Source organism: Cyprinus carpio, unplaced genomic scaffold, assembly GCF_018340385.1.
Source record: "Cyprinus carpio isolate SPL01 unplaced genomic scaffold, ASM1834038v1 S000006593, whole genome shotgun sequence".
In the NCBI taxonomy this organism is placed as follows: Eukaryota; Metazoa; Chordata; class Actinopteri; order Cypriniformes; family Cyprinidae; genus Cyprinus; species Cyprinus carpio.
Genome location: NW_024879242.1, coordinates 822932 through 829283, shown reverse-complemented (window position 1 = coordinate 829283; position 6352 = coordinate 822932). Strand labels below are relative to the sequence as shown.

The window sequence follows — 6352 nt, the reverse complement described above, 5'->3', positions numbered from 1 at the left end:
TTGAATTGCATATTTCTTGTGTTGTCTAATAAAAGGGTGGTTTAACATATTGGATAATTATTAAATGGGTATCATTAAACAATGTTGTTTTTTCACAGATATAATCAGTTTGCTGTGGCTAAAACAAGTTCTAGAACTGAAAAACAAGTGGCAATTAAGGGTGTTCTGGAGTCATTAAAAGAAAACACCACCATCACCTCAGAAATCATCCATGTCAAAATACCTTTGGCAGGAGCACACAAAAACCACAACACTTCACAAAACTGTCATTTCCATTACATGGTGCGTGACAAAATACAGGAATATGTGTCACTTGAAATAACCTCAGTTCCTTTCCTGAAGAAGGTTTTGAAAACCTTTGTCCAGAAAGAGCTTTCATACTACCCTTCAAGCCATGTTATCCAAAACCATGTGCATCAAGCCTTAGTTTGTGGAAAATATTCTGGCTTTGATCAACTGCAGGTAGAAAAAAAAATTGATGAATGGAAATTAACAGATCCAAATGCCAAGTTTTTCTTTCGGAAATCTACAGAGAACAACATCGAGCAGACAGTTCTGAAGTTTGAAGTCAAAGCAGAAGAAGAAGGATTTCCAGACACTAAAGATTTTGAGGGTAACAACACACAGGAGATAACATCTTCACAAGAAACTTTCTTGTTTATTCATCAAAATGTACAACAACAGGAATTACTTAAACGTTATGGAGATATGGTCCTTCTTGATGCTACTTACAGAACAACTAAATATGCATTGCCCTTGTTTCTTCTTGTTGTTTGAACAAATGTTGGATACAAGCCTATCGCTGAGTTTATATGTGAAAATGAGACAACTGCTCCAATAACTGAAGCCCTTAACATCTTGAAACAGTGGAATCAACACTGGGAGCCACAATACTTCATGCTTGATTACTCACAACAAGAATATCAAGCTTTGAAACATGTATTTCCAAATTCTGAGAACTATCTATGCTCATTCCATCGTGAGCAAGCTTGGATGCGTTGGACAAGGCAAGGTATGGATTAAATAAACTTGCATTTGTAATATATAAAATATTGCACTTCATTTCAAATATACTCCTCTGAAAATATGGCCCCAAGTCTTGATACATAACAAAATTAATAATAATTTTACATTGGTGCTATATTTTTCTCATGATTAGCAGTACAGACTCAAGTTCTTTCAGTAAATCTCAGTTTATTAATCTTTTAGAAATTCCAAAATTGTCATAGCCTTTCACAGCCTATTACCCTTGAACCTATTTTATCATATTCAATTGATTTATTTATAAATAACAGATACTTTTGGCTTTGTTGCAACAGTTTGTGAAGGATACTTTTGTATTCCAACATGACAATACACCTTTTCTTGCAATAGCCAAGCCTGTTTATTAAAAGTTGAGTTGTATCACTTTTTCAATGACTTTTGATCTCCCATGTACTCTCCTTGACAGCCAAGAACAAGTTGTCCCTCTCTGAGCAAAATTAACTACTTGACCACCTTCGTGACATAGCTAGTGCTCCAAGTGAAGCATCTTGTGATAGGGAGGTTGAACGACTCAAGGAGAGCAAAGTTTACAAATCCCTTTTAGTCAAAAATTATGTTGATAGAAGGTGGTTGTGTGTTCGGGAGGTGAGGTACTGCACTAAACATGTTCTGTGTTCCACATTTCATGTTTAATAGTTGTACATTTAGACAGGTAGAAGGTAAAAGGACAGGCAGGCATTTAGAGCACTTCCACTCACTTTGCGCTTGATGTTTACTTGTTCCGTTCTTTCTGCAGAACTTATTTGAATCAAACTAATTTTGTTGTTGTTTTCCAGAGGTGGTGTAGGGCCTATGCACCACATGGATTCTCTGTGGCAGTTACCACCAACAATGGAGTAGAGGCACTTAATAAATCATTGAAGAGCTTCTACCTGAAATTTTCTGGCACAGGAAGTCTTTCATCTCTGCTTGAAACTCTAGTATGTGAGTTTGTCCCAGAGCAGTTGCTGTCATACAGTAGACTCAATTTCATCTACAATAGTGAATGCAAGACTTACAATCCAGCTGTTCCAGCATTCCTGAAAGACAGACCAAGAGGTTTTGTCAAACATTGCTTGAACAGTATCAAGGCAGCTTCCAGCTACTCCAAAGAACACGTAGAGGTGCTTGGAAAGGAATCTTTTAAGGTCAAGAGTGAGACAACATCTGCATGGTACAAAGTAGAACTTGGTGATTCAGAAAAGTACCCATCATGTGAATGTGTCCTCTTCAAAACAACGTTCTTACCGTGCAAGCATTTCTTTGTCATTTTTAGGCACACTGACAAAAAGTGGGTTGATCTTAGCCCAGAGTATCGTCAAAGCCCATATATAACTCTGGATTTCAATGTTGCTTTAACACAAGATCCCCAGAGCAATGAAATCGGCAATCAAGAAGACCTCTGCTTTGATGTTTTTGATAGTCCTGTACCATGCACGAGGAAGCAGGTGTAGCAGTCGATCAGTGGCATTTACGTGAACAGCTCAAGACTTTGCATGACATTTCATATATTTGCACTGATAAAGAAGCTATCAAGAATGCATCCAAAGTTGTTCATGGCCTTTGTGAGACCCTGAAATCCTGTTTACCACAGGAAGATGGCCTGGTTCTCCAGCAGAAAAAGAAAAACCTTAGAGCTTTACCAAGTCGCTTGAAGAAAGTCAAACAAAAAAACATCCAAGAAACGTAAAACGGTGGCAATCGATGCTAATGAAGGTGTGTTTGACTTTTTTTGATCATATACAATGTTAAAGTGTTATTTTAAGGAATACAGTATCAAACTAAAAATAAAATTTTTCATCCTTTACTCACGCTCATGTTGTTCCAAACCCATATGGTATACTGCAAATCATTGAAATTTGCTCTCACAAGTATGTTTTGAGTTTTCATTTACCGTATTTAATGCACTCTGTGTGTGTGTGTGTGTGTGTAATAAGTCATCACCAGACGGGGAATCCATCTTGCAAGCTTTATTGAACAACTCGTGGTCGTACAGGCAGGGATCAGTACCAGCAAACACAACAGTAGAGGTAACCAGAATCGTCGTCAAACACAGGCAATAGATCGTGGGGGGGTAGCAGGCAATATTCAGAGTCCAATAAACAATCCAAGGTCAAGAGGTGGGCAGCAATGGTTCAAGAGACGGCAAACAAACAGAACTGGTAAACAGGAAATCAAACACGTGAAATAATGCTTGGAAATGTCAGCCGGAGCAAAACAAGACTTCGCGTTAGACTGATGGAGTTGTGCAGCTTATATAGCCGTACAAATAAGCTGCACCTGTGTGATGATCAGAGTCCGAGGCACGGGGATGATGGGTATTGTAGTTGTGAATCAGTTTAAGTGAGTGTGGGTGCGTGAGAGTCAATATTCAGGAGATGGAGCCCTCTGCTGGCCAGTAGCGGGAATCACGGGGTTCGTCTCCGTGACAGTGTGTGTGTGTGTTGATCAGTGTTCATGTGAATAAAAATCTAAATTAAATTATCATATACAGTTTGATTGTATCTCTTCAGAAAACTTGGTCTTTATGTACTTTTTGAAGGCTGAGGTTTTTGATTTCATAGACATTCAATAGTTAAAATAATATTAATTTGTATTCCAAAGATTAACTTGAGTGTGAGTAAAGGATGACAGAATTTTCATGTCTGGGTGAACTATCCCTGTTAATGTGCTAATGTTATTTTCCTGGTAAAAATTATGTCAGCAATTCATCTTACCTCATACAGTACCTGGTGCTGGTACCATTTTATAGTTCATTGTTTAAAATGCCTTTGTGTGTTATTTTTTTCATGTATATGTAATGTTTTGATTTAATTAATTTCATTATCAGAGGATGAAAATATCCATAAAAAGTCAAAAACAAATATCCCAGAGGACAGAAGACAAAACTCTGTTCAGGTCATATGCACTTCTTTATCCGATTCTGTTGTTACTGAAAATCTCACTTGTAACTTAAAGGGGTCATGACATGGGTTTTTTTATTTTATTATTATGGTCCCCTAGGTGCAATTATAGTATTACTATAGTTTTTTTAAAAAAAAAACTTTTAAAATGTAGTGAATTATGACATTTTCCCACCCTGTTTCTCATCCTTTGATTCAAACAGTCTGTTTTTGGGTTGTTTCCCCTTTAAGAGTTCAGAGTTATCGCCCGTTGTTATGATTGGCTAACGACAGTGCCTATGGATCAATTATTAACACCCCCAGCCAGAACATTTGTGGATTGAGCGTAACTGTTTAGTAGCAGGTGATGCATTCGAAGCGATGGCTCTTGCAATGATTAAAACCTTATATGTTTGAGCACATCTGCGTGTCATTGTAATTTTCCTGTACACAGACCCACTCGCTGTCCGTCGACTGAACACTTGTGAGGCGCGCGGCGCGACAACGATACGAAATGAGCGTAGTTGTCTTGTGCTGGAGGCGGTCATATGCAAATGGTTGGAACGTCACTTCGCACCGTGACGTCACTTCTTACCATGGATCAAGAACGAGCTGTATTTAGAGCTTGATTAAATAAATGGCTCGTTTATAATGGGGAGGACGTCTTAAGCTATGAAACTTGCAGGATGTTTTAATGGTACAAAGACCTCTTATATTCCAAAAGATTAAGGCAAATTTGGTTTCTCATTTCATGACCCCTTTAACATTTTTTGTGCATTTGCTTTGACATAAAAAAGGCATGTGGTGTGGATCTCTCCAAAGAAGAATTGACACAAGTGACCACTATGACACATGGAGACAGATGTTCTCATTTCTACCATAGTGAGCACTTACTCAGACTGTCAGAGGTGAAATTAAATATATTTAGGGCTGGTTGTTGACACAAATTTAACAATCGATTCGATTTTTGATTCACAAGGGTTCATAAAAATTAGAACCAATTTAAAATTGAGAAATAGATATGTCTGGGGGCCGGGGTGCTCTGATTTAATTTGCTAACAGTATTGACGTAATCAGACAATTGTTGATCATAAAGCACTTATGCTGGATGTCACCAATGTCATGCATTCTTAATGAGTATTTTTTCACCTCTTCTCTTTTCAAGGTTATCAACTTCTATTTGTCCTTGCTAATGAAGAGAAACAGGGATCAGCTGGGGAGCCTTAAAGTCTTCTCTTTCAGCACTTTCTTCTACTCAAAGCTTCAGAGTGGTGAAGGCCATGTAGCAATGAAGAACTGGACAAAAACTCAGGACCTCTTCCTCTTTGATCTTGTTTTTGTTCCTTTGCACCTATCCATGTACTGGGCTTTGGCTGTAAGTCATTTATAAGTTAGGATGCATTGTTTTAATATTTACATGTTTTTTTACAAGTGTAAAAAAATAAAATATTTATGATTTTCAGTTTGTCTTTTACTTGCCTAAATTGCTTCTAACCACCAGGTAATTGATTTCAAATCCCAGACCATACAGTGCTATGACTCAATGGGTCAAGAGACATGATGATATCTGTCACGTTGTTGTGAGTGTCTCCTTATTTTTGCTGTTATTCTGTGGTTTGATCATTCATCTTTGAATATCTGGATATGCATCTTCTGTTTTACTTAACAGAAAGTACCTCACAGATGAGTACATGGTCAAGAAAGGATGCATCTTGGAGGCTTCCAGGTGGACCATCGGCCCCGAATGAGAACTAATGTATGACACCATATAATTAATTATATGGATCTTCTCTGATTTAAGTGTCATTTTAAGACTACATTTTCTGCTTAAAATTGTGTTTAGGCAATTCCTAAACAGGTGAATGGCAATGACTGTGGAGTTTTTGTCTGTAAATATGCAGACTTCCTTTATCAAAGAAAGCCACTCACATTCAGACAGGTACAACAGTGCTATTGTTCACACCTTTTAATCCTAAAACATGTGATTATTCTGTTGATTCATCTATCTCTTTCTCTGTAGTGTGACGTTCCACTCTTCAGGAAAATTATGGTTTGGGAGATAACACATCAGAAGATCCTGTAAGCCCTGAAGCAATCATCAGACATCTTATGTTCTTTGTGTAAATTCAATTTAGGATGTAATTATGAATAGTTCTGAGATTAATAAAATCTTAGGTTTAACTGCAGACTTGTCTTGTGTGATAGAACTCATGATATAATGGATGTGAAGTCTAACCTTATTGAAGTAAAATGGGTATACCATAACTGAATAGTAAACTGTGAACATGGAACGTTCTGGACCGGTATCTGAAGTTATAACTGTATTTATGTAATTTGACATGAAACACCTGAGATCTGGACAGGTATCTGAAGATATAAAAGTGTTTATGTAATTTAACTGTATGAATGTAATTTGACACGAAACACCCGCGATCGCGGAAAGGTTA

General features: G+C 37.4%; 1 long non-coding RNA gene across 1 annotated transcript; it reads left to right on the top strand.

The window, feature by feature from the left end:
* Window positions 1-4669: 4669 nt before the first annotated feature.
* Window positions 4670-6091, top strand: LOC109089911. Its single transcript, XR_006159548.1, has 5 exons — window positions 4670-5280; window positions 5407-5485; window positions 5575-5661; window positions 5749-5844; window positions 5926-6091. It is a non-coding gene; the product is annotated as an uncharacterized LOC109089911 (long non-coding RNA).
* Window positions 6092-6352: the final 261 nt, after the last annotated feature.